The sequence below is a fragment of the Thalassophryne amazonica genome, chromosome 15, assembly GCF_902500255.1.
Source record: "Thalassophryne amazonica chromosome 15, fThaAma1.1, whole genome shotgun sequence".
Lineage (NCBI taxonomy): Eukaryota > Metazoa > Chordata > Actinopteri > Batrachoidiformes > Batrachoididae > Thalassophryne > Thalassophryne amazonica.
This window is the reverse complement of record NC_047117.1, coordinates 46,002,981-46,022,108: the sequence shown is the minus strand read 5'-3', so window position 1 is coordinate 46,022,108 and position 19,128 is coordinate 46,002,981. Positions and strand designations below refer to the sequence as shown.

The 19,128-nt window shown below is 43.4% G+C and overlaps 1 long non-coding RNA gene across 1 annotated transcript; it reads right to left on the bottom strand.

Moving 5' to 3' along the window:
• Positions 1–4,729: 4,729 nt before the first annotated feature.
• LOC117526280 lies at positions 4,730–18,084 on the bottom strand. Its single transcript, XR_004565250.1, has 4 exons — positions 17,901–18,084; positions 17,033–17,040; positions 15,382–15,384; positions 4,730–4,739 (listed from the first exon to the last, which is right to left on the bottom strand). It is a non-coding gene; the product is annotated as an uncharacterized LOC117526280 (long non-coding RNA).
• Positions 18,085–19,128: the final 1,044 nt, after the last annotated feature.

Sequence of the window (19,128 nt, the reverse complement as noted above, 5' to 3'; positions counted from 1 at the left end):
TCCAATGCTAAAACGACAGGAAGAACGAGGTAGGCAGCCAGTTTATGAAACAGAAAGCATTTGAAAATGGACAGATGGGGTGTAAGAACGGGTTTGAATCTCACCACAGAGGGCAAAATCGTGGAAGAACGTTTGCAGAAAGGCCAGCCTGCCTATTTGTAAGGAGGGTTTAGAATTTGAGCTGTGTTCACTAGCTGAAGTGACTTACATCTAACCTTCATTTTTCTTGCGTGCCTGCATGTGATGCAGTGTACACTTTAACAAATTACAAGATATATGTACTTAATCTAGTTTTGTTAACCCTCACCACATAATGTGTGTTCAACAAAATATATAATTAATTTAACCGAATTTACAATTAATTGTATTTACAGTATGTTCTGTTTGATATTTAAACACCCTGAGGTATGTGGGACCAGTTGACAGAACTATTAAGTGAACATAGCAGAGGTGAATGTGCCAAATCAGATTAATTGATGTGAGATTTGAGTTCCTTACTGTTTTATGAGCCGTCTGAACATGTCAAGTTTAATTTATGTATTTTTCTTATTACCTTCCTTTGTGTATGTGCTCGGATCAAATTCAGTTCTGATTTCATTCTGCTTTCCATGTCATCACTGGTGATATGACTGCTGTGAGATCAGATAATGGTCACTTACAAACAGGAAAAAAACCCAAAAAGATTCAGTAACAAATATCATAAAACTCCGAAATGGACAGACTGTCATCAGAAACTGTAACCATGAAACAAGGGCCAGAAGGAAAGTCAGCAGTGCAGAATCATATATGTCAGAAATGTCATAGAGGATTACATCTAAGATTGGTTCACACAGTCAAATAAGATGATACTTTTGGTGCTGCACCACAGTTGATATGACTGACGGTTGACAACAGATATAAATAAGAAAGAAAATGGTGTGACCACTTTTCACCACTTTTAAAAATGCAGAACTGTTTTAAGTGGTTAAAAAAATAGAAAAAAAATTATTTTGACCCACAGATGAAGACTGAAAATTAGGAGGAAAAAGGAAAACACTGCATTATCAAATTTCTGTCATACCTAAACCTTTTGCAGATTGATTAATGCAAATAATTATACATTTAGCCTAATATTTACAAACATCATGCTAAATATTGACCTAAAAGAGCTAATTGTTCCTCCCTGAAAGACAGATTAATGAAGTGTCTAATGACAGATGTTTAAGGGCATGTTTATTCAAATGTGCAATTCATGGATATATTATGGAGTTATATTGTAGCCTGTGGTCTTTTGATGTCAATTTCTAAAATATTAAAAATAATAAAATTTAAAACACAGCACTCGGGTGTGTGCGCGCAATTGAGGGAGGTCAGATTAGCAGTTTAGATAAACACTGATGACATTCATTTCAGGCATAAACATGTGACACTGGGGATGTTTAACATGAAAAAAGACTAATTTGCTGTAAAAGTAAGTAGATCCTGAAACGTTTTCAAGGAACTCAACAGACTCCAGCTGACCTGATTCAACCTGTTTGAACACTTGAGCGGGTATTAAACGTTTTGTTTTGTTTTATTTTGAAATTCTAACCACAAGCTCTTCGCCGTGTTGCTGCTGACTTGACACTCGCCGGCATGGTGGTTTTCCGTCTTGAAATCGTCAGAGTGCAGCCGGTGTCCTTGTGTGTTCTCTCACAGACAGGAGTGTTGGTCAGCGGAGTGCACGTGCGCGCACACACACGGAGGAGGAGGTGAAGGATCGGAGAGTCGCTGTCCTCCCACGTCACGAGCCGCAGCGTCCTCCTCTGACCGCCTTGTCCCCTGCACGTGCAGCCGAGGTCTCCTTGGGTGACCTCCACGCCGCCTTATCGCAGGAGCAGGTCGGGGTTCGGCTGGAGCTCCACACCTGCCGGTTCGCAGAATTCGAAGGTTTGAGGCCGAGTGGGGGAGCGCGCTGCAGGAGCGCGTGCAGAGAAAACAAACAACAACAACAACAACAAAAACCAGACGCTGGGGTGAACTTTTTGCCTCTCACATGATGTACACAATCACCAGAGGTCCCAGCAAACTTGTTACACAACGGAGGACAGGTGAGAAAATGTCACACTGAGGACTGACGCAACAACAGCTGCTGCGGCACAAAAAGTTTGTCTCCTGCAAAGTTTTTTATTTTTTAAACGAACCCAAATCTGTGAATTTTCTCTTCAAGGTCCCACACAACAAATCGACAACAAATTCAACGATTTGAAGGTTAAACCGACTTCTTGGCTCACATCAAAGTAAGTAGAAAAGACTTGTTGGGTTGTTTTGTGGTTGTGTGTGCGCAGAGAGTACCGTGCACGTGTTCTGCGAGTGCGGTCATTTAACAGTGTCACATGCGTCCATTGTCGGACACCGCTGTAATCTTGCGTTTAGTCTTCAGCCGGTGACCCTCGACCACGGGGTCTGGTTGTCTCCATGTGCGAAGCTCTCTGATCTTTGCTTTATGTCGTCACTGAGATTAAAGTGCGTGTTTAAAACGGAAGTTACGCATGTAACTACGGTTCTATGAATCCTGGAGTTCAGTGATCCTGGCTGACCGATAGACGCTTGGTTCTCCGGAATCCTCGTTTGCTTGCGAGAAGGTTTAAGGGACTGAGCTTCCGGTGTCACGTGACCTATATAGGTTCACAAAGGCCAACTGGACGGTCACATGTGACTTTGCTTATATTTATTCTCGACCTGTTTGCACAAAGATGAAAGTGCTTTATGCCCCTCAGGAAGGATGAAAGAACAAAAGGATCTGCAGGAGTTCAGATCAGAAACAGTAGACTTTCCACGAGAATCTTTTATGGCAACATATAAAAAAGTCAAAATTGCTTGTACTGTTTTGTTAAAAAAAAAAATTGAAAGTGTAACACTTACTTTAAGAACCATGTTGTCGACCAACAATTCCCACACTTTAAAATGGGTCCACCTTAAATTCTGAAAATTATGTATGCTTCACAAAAAAAGCACAAAAGCCTGTAACTATTATTATTATTGTTGTTGTTTTTGGGCTGTCTTACACTTTATTATGAAACAGAAAATTAAAGACTTTTTAAATGGTTTTTATTGACACTTTTGTATTTGTATTTGTACTGTAAACACAAGATTGGCCCTCAGTAATGAAGCAGACTTGCATCAGTCTGATGTAACGCTGAGATACGTAGTTTTAAAACTACCCAGTTAATCATAATTAAGATTTGCCAGGCTAAAATCTGCAGTAACACACACAAAGTGCACAACCTGAAAGTGACGATATAAATTTTGAACGTCATTACCTTGATATTTTGATTCCAAAAGCACATTGCAGATAGTGGGGTCAGAGGTCAATCTGTTTGGCAGAGTGCAGATGGTGCTGACTGCTACGACTAGTTTGTGAGTAATCAGGCCATACACAGAAGATATGGAAGAACTGTAATGTGCTCAAACTGAATAAGACAGGTTTGTTCAGATTTTACATGTGCTCTTTTTGGTTTGCATGGATAAAATAAAGTTTATATATATAACGAGGTATCTTAGATAATAAACCAACCCTTTTATTTTTTTTTAACTATATGGATTTGAATGACATGCGATTACACCAATCATGCTTGAACCCTCGTGCGCATGCGTGAGTTTTTTCACGCGTGTCGGTGACGTCATTTCCCTGTGGGCAGGCCTTGAGTGAGATGTGGTCCCGCCCTCTCGGCTGAATTCCTTTGTTTCACACGCTGCTCGAGACGGCGCGCGTTGCTTTATCAAAATTTTTTTGGACCTGTGAGGAATATCCGAGTGGACACTATTCGAGAAATTAAGCTGGTTTTCTGTGAAAAGTTTAATGGCTGATGAGAGATTATGGGGTGTTTCTGTCGGTGTAAGGACTTCCCACGGAGCGGGACGTCCTGCAGCGCTTCCAGGCGCTGTCGTCGGCCTGTTTCGAGCTGAAAACATCCTAATTTAAGGCTTAATTCACCCAGGACATCGTGAGAGAACAGAGAAGATTCAGAAGAGGCCGGCATGAGGAATTTATGCGGACATTCCACTGTTTAAGGACATTTTTTTAATGAAAGACGTACGCGCAAATTCGCCGAGTCGTTTCCGTGACGACTTGGCAAATCTGTGTGCGCCGCGACAGAAAAACACCTCCGTGTTGAAAACCATTTGTAGAATTCAGGCGGTTTTTAATGGCTTTCAACAAGTGAGTAACTGAGAAATTGTTTAACAGCTTGGGCATGTTCCAACTTGCCCGTTAAGATTTCCAACGGAGGTGTTTTTCCTGCCGCGACCCCCCGCGGTCGGGTCCAGCCCGACATGCGACTCTGCCCGCACGTTCTTTCATGACCGTTAACAATGGAATGTCCGAATAAACTCCTCATGCCGACTTCTTCTGAAAGTTCTCTGTTCTCTGACGACTTACTGCGTCAACAGAGCCTGAAATGTGGAAGTTTTCAACTTGAAACGGCGAGACGCTGCCGCCTCGAAGCGCAGATCGCCGTCAGGCGCCGTGGACCGTCCTTAAAGCGACACTACCAGACCAAAATCTCTCATCAGCCGTTAAAATTTTTACCGAAAACCAGCTGAATTTATTGAATGGTGTCCACTCAGTTGTGCCTTACAGTTTTGAAAAATTTTTTATCAAACAAGCAACAGTCTCTGAGCCATTCCTAAACAATGAAAAAATCGACGAGCGGGTGGATGACTCCTCACTCAAAGACTGCCCACAGGCGAATGACGTAACCGACAGGCGTGAAAAAACTCTCGCATGCCCACGAGGGTTCAAGCATGTCTGATGTAATCACACGTGATTCAAATCCATATGGTTTTTGAAAAAAATAATAAGGTCGGATACTTTTCTAATAGACCTCGTATATTTTAACGTGACTTTTGGTGACTATAATGGAGTGTTGGTGCTGTGGACTTATGCCTCCGTCCACTGCCTAACAGAGCCAGATCCTTTGTTACCTCGTGTGCGGTGGGTCCACATGAAGGCGACAACATGTTGTATTTCGGGGCCTGCCTGAGCCCAGCTGCCAGGTGCTCACCTGTGTGTGTAAAGCTGAGTTGAATGGTATGTTCCAGCTTTCACCAAATTAAATATTCGTTCCATTGAAAGAATGGAAAAAAATTGATTATTTGTTTTATGTAACGGGTAAAATAGGGCCACATCATTTGATATTTAATTAATTTATAAACAACAGAAAAGGGACTTAAATTTTGGTGTTCCACTGCTGCTAAAGTCCAAATTGTGATGTGCATGCGCTCTCACACAGCCGGGTCGGCGCTTGTGTGCACGTGTATTACAAAAAAAAAAATACTGTATACATCCTCAGTGCAGTGAAAAAAAATCACGTCAGAAATTAGCCCGGCTTTTCATTCTAACTTCCTGCTAACAGCCTCCAGACAGCGCAGTGTGTGTGCAGAGTGCAATGGTACCAAACGTATGGAACTAAATTTGCACTCTAAATGCAATGTAACACAATGGGACAAATAATCCATGTCACGTGACATACAAAGCACCAATCAAATGACAAGGATCCACTTAGCCGTTTATAATAGCTTTTATTTGCCAAGTATCTACAAGAATACAAGGGATTTGACTCCAGTGTGAATTATACTCTCTGTATGAGCATGTATAAATATCAATCAATCAACTTTTTTCTTATATAGCGCCAAATCACAACAAACAGTTGCCCCAAGGCGCTCCATATTGTAAGGCAAGGCCATACAATAATTATGAAAAACCCCAACGGTCAAAACGACCCCCTATGAGCAAGCACTTGGCAACAGTGGCAACAATATATACTAAACACTGAATAATTCACAGTAAAAATGTGTGAATAAAATGTGCAAATAAAGAATGTGTGCAAAGGAGAAGCAGAACAGATTGAAGTTGTGCACGAGGAATATACGAGGTCTGTTAGAAAAGTATCCGACCTTTTTATTTTTTTCAAAAACCATATGGATTTGAATCACGTGTGATTGCATCAGCCAAGCTTGAACCTTCGTGTGCATGCGTGAGTTTTTTTCACGCCTGTCGGTTGCGTTATTCGCCTGTGAGCAGGCTTTGTGTCAGCAGTGGTCCACCCCTCTCGTCGGATTTTTATTGCGAATAAAATGTCTAAACGATTTGGAGCTTTGCTGCATCAAATTTTTCCAGAATCTGTGAGAGACCTCCAGGTGGACACCATTTGGAAAATTCAGATGGCTTTCAGGGACGATTTTATGGGGATTACACAGATTAAGGAGTGCTCCAGCCGGTTTTTAAGACCGCCCACAGCGTCTGAGAGCACGTGGACATCAGTACTTTTTCGGCACATTCCACTGTTACAGGAGTTTGTTTTTTTCATGGAAAGAGGAGCGGAGGGAAAAAAAAAACTCCTGTAACAGTGGAATGTGCCAAAAAAGTACTGATGTCCACGTCTTCTGCCATTGTTGTGTAAGTCAGACGACGTCCCGGATCAACAAAGGCTTCACGTTGGAAATGATCTGGTTGTTTCAGCCTGTCGATCGGCGCTCGGAGTGCGCCGCGCTCTCAGACGCTGTGGGCGGTCTTTAAACCGGCTGGAGCACTCCTTAATCTGTGTAATCCCCATAAAATCGTCCCTGAAAGCCATCTGAATTTTCCGAATGGTGTCCACCTGGAGGTCTCTCACAGTTTGTGGAAAAATTTGATGCAGCAAAGCTCCAAATCATTCAGACATTTTATTCGCAATAAAAATCCGACAAGAGGGTGGACCACTGCTCACACAAAGCCTGCTCACAGGCGAATGACGCAACTGACAGGCGTGAAAAAACTCACGCATGCGCACAAAGGTTCAAGCTTGGCTGATGCAATCACACGTGATTCAAATCCATATGGTTTTTGAAAAAATAAAAAGGTCGGATACTTCTCTAACAGACCTCGTAAATCGGTGCATTTTATGGCAGGTTCAATTGTTCATCAGTGTGATGGCTTGTGGAAAGAAATTGTTCCTATGTCTCATTGTTTTGACATACAGTAATGTTCAGAATAATAGTAGTGCTATGTGACTAAAAAGATTAATCCAGGTTTTGAGTATATTTCTTATTGTTACATGGGAAAAAGGTACCAGTAGATTCTCACAAATCCAACAAGACCAAACATTCATGATATGCACACTCTTAAGGCTATGAAATTGGGCTATTAGTAAAAACAAAACAAAAAAATTAGAAAAGGGGGTATTCACAATAATAGTAGTGTGGCATTCAGTCAGTGACTTTGTCAATTTTGTGGAACGAATCAGGTGTCCCCTATTTAAGGATGAGCCAGCACCTGTTGAACATGCTTTTCTCTTTGAAAGCCTGAGGAAAATGGGACGTTCAAGACATTGTTCAGAAGAACAGCATAGTTTGATTAAAAAGTTGATTGGAGGGGGAAACTTAGACGCAGGTGCAAAAAATTGTAGGTTGTTCATCTACAATGATCACCAGTGCTTTAAAATGGACAAAAAACCAGAGACGCATGGAAGAAAATGGAACAACCATCAAATGGATAGAAGAATAACCTGAATGGCAAAGGCTCACCTCACCCTGATCAGCTCCAGGATGATCAAAGACAGTCTGGAGTTACCTGTAAGTGCTGTGACAGTTAGAAGACCCTGTGTGAAGCTAATTTATTTGCAAGAATCTCCCACAAAGTCCCTCTGTTAAATAAGAGGTGCAGAAGAGGTTACCATTTGCCAAAGAACACATCAACTGGCCTAAAGAGAAATGTAGGAAATTTTGTGGACTGATGAGAGTAAAATTGTTCTTTTTGGGTCCAAGGGCCGCAGACAGTTTGTGAGATGACCCACAAACTCTGAATTCAGCCACAGTTTACAGTGAAGACAGTAAAGCATGGTGGTGTAAGCATCATGATATGGGCATGTTTCTCCTACTATGGTGTTGGGCCTATATATCGCATACCAGGTATCATGGATCAGTTTGGATATGTCAAAATACTTGAAGAGGTCATGTTGCCTTATGCTGAAGAGGACATGCCCTTGAAATGGGTGTTTCAACAAGACAATGACCCCAAGCACACTAGTAAACAAGCAAAATCTTTGTTCCAAACCAACAAAATTAATTCCTCGCAGATGTGAAGAAATCATGAAAACTGTGGTTATACAACTAAATACTAGTTTAGTGATTCACAGAATTGCTAAAAACGCAGTTTGAACATAATAGTTTTGAGTTTGTAGCGTCAACAGCAGATGCTACTATTATTGTGAACACGCCCTTTTCTACTTTTTCATAGCCTTAAGAGTGTGCATCATGAATGTTTGGTCTTGTTGGATTTGTGAGAATCTACTGAATCTACTGGTACCTTGTTTCCGATGTAACATAAGAAATATACTCAAAACTGGATTAATCTTTTTGCTCACATAGCACTACTATTATCTGAACACTACTGTACAGAGCTCTGTAATGTCGATCAGAGAGGAAGAGTCCAGGGTGTGAGCAGTCTGCAGAGATGTTACCAGCTCGCTTCCTGGTCTTGCACTAGTATAAGTCCTAGATGGAGTCAGGCTGGCTCCAATGATTTTTTTTTTTTCTGTAGACCTGACAGTTCGTTGAAGTCTGTGCCTGTCATGTTTGGAGGCAGAGGGAACCAAAGAGATGGAGATGCACAGGACAGACTGGATGATGGATGTGTTAAAGATGATGAACAGTTCCTGGGGCAGGTTGATCTTCCTGAGCTGCCTGAGGAAGTACATCCTCTGCTGTGCCTTTTTGCTGATGGAGTCTATGTGAGAGGTCCACTTCAGATCTTGGGAGATGGTGGATCCCAGGAACTGGAAAGTCTCCACAGTAGACACAGTGTTGTTGAGAATTTGGGGTGGGGTGATGGTAGGTTTCTCCTGAAGTCCACTGTCATCTCCACAGTCTTGAGCAGGTTCAGCTCCAGGTTGTTCTGACCACACCAGAGGACCAACTGTTCCACCTCCTGTCTGTATGCAGCCTCATCCCCATCCTGGATGAGACCAATGATGGTGGTGTTGTCTGCAAACTTGGAGGTGTTTAACATAGGGGTTCACTGAGGTGCATTCATTTGTATGGAGGGAGAAGAGCAGTGGGGAGAGCACACATCCTTGCGGGGCACCACTGCTGATTGTTCGTGTGCTGGATGTGATGTTCCCCGGCCTCACCTGCTGTGTCCTGTCCATCAAGAAGTTGGAGATCCATTGACAGGTGGGAGCTGGCACAGAGAATTTGGAGTGTGTTTTTTTTTTTTTTTTGTAGAGAATGTCGAGGATGATGGTGCTGAAGTCCACGAACAGGATCCTCACGTACGTCTCTGCAGAGTCCAGGTACTGCAGGATGTAATGCAGACCCATGTTGACTGCATTCTCAACTGACCTGTTTGCCCGGTAGGCAACTGCGGGGGTCCAGTAGACGTCCTGTGACGTCCTTCAGGTGGCTCAACACCAGCTGTTCAAAAGACTTCATGACTACAGATGTCAAGGTGACGGGCATGTAGTCATTTAGTCCTGTTATGGAGAGTTTCTTTGGGACTGGGATGAGGGTCCTCCATTGGGTATCTGGGCTTACACTCAAGGACAGTGTGAGAAGCCCAAATCTCTGGGATGTACTTGAGTAGAGGCCCTGCTTCTTCATATAGAAAGGAGCCAGTGAGGTGGTTCAGGCATCTGGTCAGGATGCCCAGTGGCTGTCTCCATTAAAACAAAACAACAAAAATAATCTTCTGACTCAAATTGTTTTTCACACCAAATTAATAAGCTGTTCATCTACCTTTTTATAGAAACCCTTTTGTGATCGTGTCCTAGCGTTAAAGTAAAACAAGGTGGAGACAGATAAGAAACAGCAAATTGTTCTGCTGAACAAGATTATATTTCACCCACTACTATTGCTGCTCTTTTCTAATGCAGCATCATATTACACAAAGGCTTTAACATACACATTATTTAAATACTTCAGGATAAATACAGTGAGGAAAATAAGTATTTGAACACCCTGCACCCACTTAGAAATCATGGAGGGTCTGAAATTTTCATCTTAGGTGTATGTCCACGTGAGAGACATAATCTAAAAAAGAAAATCCGGAAATCACAATGTATGATTTTTAAATAATTTATTTGTATGTTACTGCTGCAGATAAGTATTGAACACCTACCAACCAGCAAGAATTCTGGCTCACACAGACCTGTTAATTTTTCTTTAAGAAGCCACCTGTTCACACACTCAATCACACTCCAACCTGTCTACCATAGCCAAGACCAAAGAGCTGTCTAAGGACACTAGGGACAAAACTGTAGACCTGCACAAGGCTGGGATGGACTTCAGGACAACAGGCAAGCAGCTGGTAGAAGCAACAACTGTTATGATTATTTATTAGAAGTGGAAGAAACACAAGGACTATCAATCTCCCTCGGTCTGGGATTCCATGCAGATCTCACTTTGTGGGGTAAGGATGATTCTGGGAAAGCTCAGAACTACACAGGAGACCTGGTCAATGACTGAAGAGAGCTGGGACCACAGTCACAAAGATACATTAGTAACACATGATGCAGTCATGGTTTATAATCCTGCAGGGCAGCAAGGTCCCCCTGCTCAAGCCAGCACATGTCCCGGCCCGTTGAAGTTCACCAGTGACCATCTGGATGATCCAGAGGAGGCATGGGAGAAGGTCATGTGGTCAGAGAGACCAGAATGAGCTTTTTGGAATCAGCTCCACTTACCATGTTTAGAGGATGAGAACAACCCCAAGAAAACCATCCCAACCGTGATCATGGGGGGTGAAACATCATACTTGGGGTGCTCTTCTGTAAAGGGTACAGGACGACTGCACCGTATTGAAGGAGGGATGGATGGGGTCATGTATTGCGAGATTTTGGCAAACAACCTCCTTCCCTTACTAAGAGCATTGAAGATGGGTCATGGCTGGTTCTTCCAGCATGACAATGACCCCAAAACACAGCCAGGGCAACTAGGAGAGGCTCCGTAAGAAGCATTTCAAGGTCCTGGAGGGCCTGGCCAGTCTCCAGACCTGAACTCAATAGAAAATCTTTGGAGGGAGCTGAAACTCCAAACCTGAAAGATCTAGAGAAGATCTGTATGGAGGAGTGGACCAAAATCCCTGCTGCAGTGTGGGAAACCTGTGAAAAACTACAGGAAACGTTTGACCTCTGTAATTGCAAACAAAGGCTACTGTACCAATATTAACATTGATTTTCACAGGTGTTCAAAAATATTATTTGCCGCAGTAAATACAACAAATAAATTATTCAAAAATCATACATTTTGATTTCCAGATTTTTTTATTTTTTTTTAGATTATGTCTCTCACAGTGGACATGCACCTAAGATGAAAATTTCAGACCCCTCCATGATTTCTAAGTGGGTGAACTTGCAAAAGCAGGGTGTTCAAATACTTATTTTCTCACTGTACATTTTAAGGGGAAACTTTCTACAGCTTTTACTTCATTCAATACCAATTAAAATCTCAGGCCTTTAGCCAGGATGTAAAATGGGGGGAGGTTTGACTATTTTCTCATCTGACCCCCCCCCCCCCCCCCCATTAATGTGGGTTGTATTTGTATTTTGTTTTGAACATTTTCACCTTTCTTTGAAATTGCAACCTATGTTTGTTTGATGTTGGAGTTAGTAGTAGAAAAAAATGTCTTCAACACTGGACCTTTAATCAAGGGGTGCTGTGGAGGACCCCCCCCCCCTTTCCATCTGGATTCGTCCCTGGTTTGCAGTCATTGAGCAGGAACAATCAAGAATTTGTGTATTATGTGGAAAGCGCAACCAGATTGGGAGGTAAGAAGGTTTATTAGTGCATTTTAACATCATGCATATTCGGGAGATTTTAGAAGGATTTTGGAAAAAGAATTAGTGTTTTTTGTTAATGCATCGTGGGTCTGCAGGTTTACAGTTTAACCACAGTGTCAGAGTGAATGGGATTTTATCAAACACTGTGTTCTACTGGCTCGCCACAAGGGTGTATGCTCTCACCTTTGTTATTCATTTTTTATACCAGTATGTCAGAGCACTTAAAAACGGGTTCATTTTAAAATACACAGGTGACACAGTGATTGTCAGTCTGCTGGACAATGAGAGCAGCCACAGCCCTGAAGTTGACCATTTTGTTAAATAGTGTGAGGACTCATATCTTCAGATCAATACATCAAAAACTAAAGATATGGTCATTGATTTCAGGAAACATGGTAGCACACCTGACTGTTATGTGCAGACGCGGGTTGAGGAGCGGACCTGCGTCTGACTGAACCCAGCGCTAAATAACCAGAAAGCGGTTCCAAAAACAAAACAGTTTTATTTTTCTCCTGTGCAATAATTGGTGTACAACATAAATGTGCGGTTGTTTGGCGAGGTGAAGGACGGCGCGCTCTCCAGCGCCCAAATGGATCAAAGCTCGACGCTTCTGGACCCAGACTCACCGCCGAACACCCCCAGGTGGATACGACAAACTGACTCTGTGAAGGATGGAAAAGGTGAGGTAAGTCAACAGCTACAACAAATATCCTTCAGAGGCACACTATCAGCAACACATTCAGGTCTGAATTTAAGCTTTATGTAAATGAGCAGCTTCTCACAACAGGTGGAGGATCATCATTCCGTACGCCACGGCAGTGAGAAGCGAGCTGCACAATTCTCGTCAATGTTCAAATATACTGCGTAACAAAATACCAAATTACTGTTAACACCTATTCAGACAATCAATCACCTCTGATGTGTGCTGACAGCATGTGTCCCTCACCCGTCGTCCTTCACAGGCACGATGTGTCAAACCCAGGCGCGGTCCTCAGCATCTCACAACGAACGTCACAAGGTCGAGTTCCCGGCAATTCTGCTCGAATCACTCATGGCTTAAATGCAGAACGCCATCTCATTATCTGCTTCAGCTGAAAGTCTTTAAGTTTGCACGTGAGCATCATCCACAGGTGCTGCAAATCATGCTGATGAGGGTGAAGGACTCTTCTGCCAGCACCTTCTCCACAGACAAAAACCAGTTTGCATACCACCTGGAGAGCAAAGAAAAGAAAACAACACCAAAATGTCCAGCCAAACCCCCCAACACACAACAGCACCCCCCCCCCCCCCCCCATCAACGGGAAGCCTCCCGGCGACCAAACAGACCAGGCCCGAGAACAGCACCTCCCTCCGGGGTCCACGTCAGGAAGCAGACGGCGTAATGCTCCCAAGGTCCACCGCAGACAGCAGGACAGGGCACCGCGGCTGGAAGGCCGGCTGGCATCAACAAAAAAACCCAAAAAGTCCCATATACAACCCAACATACAAGAAAAAACACAAAACCCACCCAAACCCTCCCCAGGGGACCGTCCCATCCAACCCCGGGAAGAAAAGAAAAACACCCAAATACAATAAATACAACAACCCAACACAGCCCCAACAACACAATACAAATATAAATTCACAAAGAAAAATAACAAACAACCCCCCCAGAACGACTTGCAGAGCCCAACACCCCCCAGAAGACCTTTACCGCCAGTTCCAGGAGAAACAGCCAAAGCCGGAATCCCACAGAGGTCCCCAGGTACACATGGAGCAACAGCGCCCCCCAGAGGACCGTACCATCAACCCCAGGAGGCACCCTCCCCACAACCCAGGAACCCCAGACCCGGCCACACTTGACTAGTCGGCCCCACAAGCCAATTCCCCCCCAGAGGACCGTCCCATCAACCCTGGAGGAGGAACCTGGAAGGAAACATAAGAAACACAAAAATCCAACCCCCGGCGGACTTCATTATACCACCCCGGGGGCAAATAAAACAACTGGCAAACCCTGTTACCTCCCCCAGCACCCCGAAAGACCCCAGATCACTCCCAGAGCCAATCGTCGGCTCAATTTTGGCGAACGGCACAAAACTACCAAGCTGGGGAAGGAAACAGGAAAAACTAACCCAGTCCCATCCCCTAAGCGCAGCAGAAAACCGGAAAGACGTCCAGTGCCCCAAACCGACCATACCACCAGCCCTCGGGAGGGGTGGAACTACCGAAATGGCGAACGGCACAGATCGGCCCACCACTCCGACTGAGGTACGTTCCCGCTGCACCACCCCCGGTAACACCAATGACGAACGGTCAAAGGCCCACCGGGGCTGGAGTGGAACCGGGCATCAACCAAACCTAAAAAAACGCCCCTGACAACCCCCACCTAGGTGCAGAGGTTTTCTGAGAAACGCTCAGCGTAACCAACCTGCACCCCACAACCCAAAAGACAAACGGTCTTAGAGAATGTGAGGTTGGGGTTAGGGAAACAGGGAAATAAAAACAACAAAACAAAACGACCCAATCCTCAAACAAAATTACCTAACTTCAAATAATGATTACCTGAGTCCAGCCGAGCTCCGAACCGCCAGTCGTTCACTCCACCAGAACCGCCTCTAAATCCCCAAACAATTTATAATCCCTTACAAGAAAACAAAAACAGCCCAAATAACTAAACAACCAAAGATCTGCCCCTTTTTTTTTTTTTTTCGTTGTGTCCATTATTATGCCTGTCCAAGAACACCTGGAGATACGTCATTGTTATCTTTCTTGACGCTTATGTGACCGGGGCAATATGGCGGCTTCAGCTCGTCCGAGCTGCATGGGCTCATCCGCAAGAGGAGCCAGAGGTCCCGTTGGAGGAGTCTCAGTGGGGCGAAGAAGAGGCAGCCCTGATCTGTGTCGGGGAAAGCCCCAAGACGAAAAGACCTGCTCTGATGTCCGCCCTCTCTCGCGTCCACGCTCCTTTATCCAGTCATCTAGACGAATAGCCAAAGATATTAGCTCATTTAAATCTTTTGGTTCGTCATGGACTGCTAGCTCATCTTTTAATGAATCGTTCAAACCATCTACAAACACTCCACTCAAAGCTGCGGCATTCCAACCGGACTGAGCAGAAAAAATTCGGAAATCCACAGAATAATCCGCCGCACTCCGCCTCCCCTTGGGTGACGGAGTTATCTGCACCGGTATCGATAGTGCCGCAGCTGGAGCAGCAGGAAGCAGAACGGCTTGCGCTGCAAGCTCCGTAATGCGAGCATCTGTTTAATTTGATTTACGAGAGGCTGTAATTGCTCCCATATCTTCTCCAAGTATTCTTGAACTCTTTCAGCAAAAGGAACCGCTTCTGCCGCTGGGTCCATTTTGGAATGGCCGAGAACTACTGTTATGTGCAGACACGGGTTGAGGAGTGGACCTGCGTCTGACTGAACCCGGCGCTAAATAACCAGAAAGCGGTTCCAAAAACAAAACAGTTTTATTTTTCTCCTGTGCAATAATTGGTGGACAAAATAAATGTGCGGTTGTTTGGCGAGGTGAAGGACGGCGCGCTCTCCAGCACCCAAATGGATCAAAGCTCGATACTTCTGGACCCAGACTCACCGCCAAACACCCCCCAGGTGGATACGACAAACTGACTCTGTGAAGGATGGAAAAGGTGAGGTAAGTCAACAGCTACAACAAATATCCTTCAAAGGCACACACTATCATCAACACATTCAGGTCTGAATTTAAGCTTTATGTAAATGAGCAGCTTCTCACAACAGGTGGAGGATCATCATTCCGTACGCCACGGCAGTGAGAAGCGAGCTGCACAATTCTCATCAATGTTCAAATATACTGCGTAACAAAATACCAAATTACTGTTAACACTTATTCAGACAATCAATCACCTCTGATGTGTGCTGACAGCATGTGTCCCTCACCCGTCCTCCTTCACAGGCATGATGTGTCAAACCCAGGCGCGGTCCTCAGCGTTTCACAAACGAACGTCACAAGGTCGAGTTCCCGGCAATTCTGCTCGAATCACTCATGGCTTAAATGCAGAACGCCATCTCATTATCTGCTTCAGCTGAAAGTCTTTAAGTTTGCACGTGAGCATCATCCACAGGTGCTGCAAATCATGCTGATGAGGGTGAAGGACTCTTCTGCCAGCACCTTCTCCACAGACAAAAACCAGTTTGCATACCACCTGGAGAGCAAAGAAAGAAAACAACACCAAAATGTCCAGCCAAACCCCCCAACACACAACACCTGACAACACAATAATTAATGGTCAACCAGTTGAAATTGTGCAAACTTCATTGATAATTCGCTGAAGTTGAGGCAAACTGTGAGGTGGTGTGAAATCGTGTTTTTATTGAATCTGTATTATCTTTTTCTTTGGTGGCATGGTTTGGCAGGTTGACACTGAAGGACAGGAACAGACTGGGTCAGATTATTAAATGGTCCAGTCGGCTGATTGGTGAGTCGCAGCTGAGTTTACAGTCCCTGTACACCAAACAATTACAGCGGACAGCCAGCTGCATCACAGTTGGGACTCCCACCCTCTGGCTAATGAATTTCAGCTCCTACCTTCTGGCCGTAGGTTTAATGTCCCAAGGTGGAGGACAAAACGCTACAGTAGTTTTGTCCCAGCGGCAATTGTGCATTTGAACAAATCTTAGTAGGTTTTGCACATATTTATATATTTATTTGCCTTTTGCACATCAATTTTTATGCTGACCGTCTTTTAGTGGTTTCTCCTGATGCTTGTTTTTTTTTTTTAGTGGTTTAGTAAGCTTGTGAGTGCCCAGTGGTGTCTGTGTTTGTTTTACATATGTTCTTCATTAGTGTTTTCAGTGTTTTCATTGCCATTGTTGTGTCTGACTAACATGGACATCCTTTTCTGTTTGCTTCAAGTCAGATCTACCTATGGATACAAATAAAGTCACCTGAACCTGAACCTGAACTCCAGCACCCTACACAGGAGAAGCCCTGAAGACATACAAACATTTGGAGGCCTACAGCTTCTTCACATCTGGATGAGCGCAGAATGTTGTCGTTGCATAAAATTCATAGCCAGTTGTGGTGGACCCCAGGCCAGGTCGGGGCCCCAGACAATTTATTGGTTTGCTTTCCTTCGTGCAACGGGCCTGGTTGAGGGCAGCAGCTGAGCCCGTCTGCAGGAACAAAAAAATACATCCCAATGTTGTAAACCTTCCACAGCTGGAAAACTGATGGAACTCAACACAGCAGAAGAAAATCCTCCAATCAACAGGATATTCACAATCATGAAACACCTTAACAACTTCAGCTGGGTCACCCAGGTGAAACAGTATCAGAACCCTGTACTCTGCCCCTACCGCAAGAAACAGAGTAAATGGAAGTCTTACTGATCGTATAAAATTGGAAAGATCCACGTGTCAGGGATGTCCCCTCTCACCTACTCTCTTTGCACTTTATTTAGAACCTTTGGCACAAGCAATAAGAGAACATTCCCATATACAGGTTACAAACACAACATACAAAAAACACAAGTATTATCATTTAACTACAATCCATCTCCAGAACTTAAGACTTCCCATTGATTGGTCTCAAAAGGCAATTAAATATTTGGGAGTATGGTTAACTTTATGTCCTAATGACCTGTATAAGAAAAACTTTGAAATCATAAACAAAAAGATTAAAGAAGATCTCAGTAACTGGTCAGCACCCCTTTTGAGTTTTAGTGCAAGAATTGAGATTGTTAAGATATCCATACTTCCAAGACTGCTATATCTCTTCTTGTTATTACCAGTTATAATCCCAGCCAGCCAATTTCATGAATGGGATAAACAAATCTTTCGCTTTATCTGGAATGGGAAAGAAAAAAAAAAACAAAAAAAAACGAGGATTAAATATAGTACACTTATCATTAGTAAGAATGCTGGTTGTATGTCCCTCCTTAATCTTAAGGATTGCTATTATGCTGCCCAAATAAGAATTGTGATTGCTTGGTGTAACAGTGGGTATGAGGCTAGGTGGAAGGAGATGGAAAGGGGCTGTAAGGGGATCCCACTACAAACCATGATTGCTGATCATAAATTAACACTATCTTATCAGGACCACTTGAACCCCATCACCTTATACACCTTACACACATGGTTTGATATTATGAAGCAATTAAACTTAGACAAAAAAAACTCAGATGATTGCATATGACACAAAGTTTAAACCAAATTGTATGGATTCAAATTTTAAATCTTGGAAAATTAAAGGTATCACAGCTTATTGCAACATAATGGGAAAGAACACAATACAAAGCTTTACGGCATTAAAAGATAAATATAAATTGGACAAGCATGATTTCTTCAGATATGCCAGTACTTTTTAAAAGAAATAAAAGAAAGCACAGCTGGAGAACCTAGTGAAATCATACAGTTAATGAAACGTGCATATAGTAGAAATGTGAAATCTGCAGTCTCTAAGCTTTACAAGGGAATTACTAAGGATAGGGCAGTATCCACAAACTACGTATATCAAGGACAAATGGGAGAAAGAACTCAGACAACCAATCAGCAGTGGTTATCTATCAATATGTGTGAAACTGTCTTTTCTACTTCCTGCTGTATGTAATGGTGTGAATTCAGTTGGAAGAATCTTGTCTGTTGTTTTATTACTCCTAAAATGAAGACCTTTTTATCTTCAGCGGACCATGTATGTTGGATGGGTTGTTGGAATGGAAAGGCGAATCACCACCACATTTTCTGGAGCTGCCCCAAGATACATCAGTTTTGGGTTAGCATTTGGAACATTATTGCAGCAGATTCTTGGACAGCAAATCCTATTTTCATGTTCGGCTTTATATTTTGGGGACCTACCAGAAGAAATAACAGGAAATGATAGATATCTTCTTAAAATACTAACTGTAGCAATAAAAAAAAGCAATTACTCGCAAATGGTTACAAATCGACCCACCTACCGTAGAAAATTGGCTAAAAATTGTCAAAATTGCGGAGCGTACGCAGAAAAGATTTCTTCTGCAGTACAGCATCATACAGCATCTCCTTGTGAAAAGTGTGCTGTATAGGTGAACGATGCACAGAGGCACTATCTGCAGCAAGATCATGTTGTAGGTCTTTGGAGCAGGTCTGTGGGTTGACTATGACTGTTCTCACCATCCTTCAGCTTATCTGAGATTTTTCTTGGCCCGCCACTTCGGGCCTTAACTATTACTGTGCCTGTGATCTTCCATTTCCTCACTATGTTCCTCATAGTGGAAACTTACAGCTGAAATCTCTGAGACAGCTTTTGTATTCTTCCCCTAAACCATGATCTTGAACAATCTTAGCTTTCAGGTCATTTGAGAGTTGTTTAGAGGCCATGTTGCCACTCATTAGAAGAGATGCAAAGAGGG